The sequence below is a fragment of the Gavialis gangeticus genome, unplaced genomic scaffold (assembly GCF_001723915.1).
Source record: "Gavialis gangeticus isolate Ggan-Ray unplaced genomic scaffold, GavGan_comp1, whole genome shotgun sequence".
Lineage (NCBI taxonomy): Eukaryota > Metazoa > Chordata > Crocodylia > Gavialidae > Gavialis > Gavialis gangeticus.
The window spans coordinates 137,835,451-137,836,483 of record NW_017729025.1 but is presented as its reverse complement, the minus strand read 5'-3'; the positions used below and the strand labels follow the sequence as shown (position 1 = coordinate 137,836,483).

General features: G+C 50.1%; 1 protein-coding gene across 1 annotated transcript in view; it reads left to right on the top strand.

Annotated features, from left to right (window-relative positions):
* RRAS2 (related RAS viral (r-ras) oncogene homolog 2) overlaps positions 1–1,033 on the top strand; it is a 148,634-nt gene that overhangs the window by 96,571 nt on the left and 51,030 nt on the right. The window lies entirely within an intron of this gene.

The window sequence follows — 1,033 nt, the reverse complement described above, 5'->3', positions numbered from 1 at the left end:
GAGGGATTGGTGTTATGGGTCAGAGGTGTCTATGCATACAGCACCATTGCTTTCTGGGGAGAATAGTTATAGGCATTGAAGTGCTGTGTTTCTGATACCAAGGCATGGGTGTGAGTACCCAGCCCAAAATACCTCACAGTGGGCAAGTGGCAAAGGGAGAGTACTTGCACCTACTTGTATTGGAGTCCCAGCAGGTAGATGACCTGGGGCTGGGAGCATTTTTACTTTTTCTGCTTTCTCTCCTCTCCTCAGCATGAGTTCTGTAAAGTTCAGTAGCCTGGACTTGATCAAACTCTGCAGTGACTTGGCAGTCTCAGGGGTCTGGGACTGTGAGGAAGCAAGGTGTAGTATCCTCTACTCCCATTGGAGTCCTGGGACCTGCACAGCAGGTCTGGCAAAGGCAGTGGGCTCCAGCACAGGGCTTCCCCTAGTGTGGGAGCTGCATGTGCACCAGACAGAGCCCCTGCGATAGGCAGGCAGGGAAGCCTGCGCTCCTTGCCACCCTGCCCCCCCCCCCCAGTGTACTACCTGGTGCCAGTGTCCATATGGGCATGAGCGCTCCCAGCACCCCTGCCTGCAGTGAGGGCTGGGTGCCATAGGTGCCAGTGTGGGAGGTTCTCACAACCCCTCCCACACCACCATGCATGCACACCCACACACAATACAAGAGTATGCAATCCTTCTATATAATAGTATGTAAACACAAATCATAACCAATATTTTTTTAATTAAAGTTAAAACACAGTATAACCTCATGAATCCAAAATTATTGAAAGTCCAGCACGCCTTAAAACTAGACTCCATCAGGGAGTAGTGCTGGCTGGTCTCAGAGCAGTAGAGGGGGAAGCTTGCTCCATTTGTGGCCACTGATCTAGGACTGGATGCCACTGCTCCAGTTTCAAAAATCCAGTATTTTCACGTTTCTGACAGGTCCTCAGTCCCGAGCACGCTGGATTTATGACTATACTGTAGTAGGTGTTTGACTATTTGTGTATGAATTGGGTTTTTTTTGTTCCAAAATGGCAACCCCCCC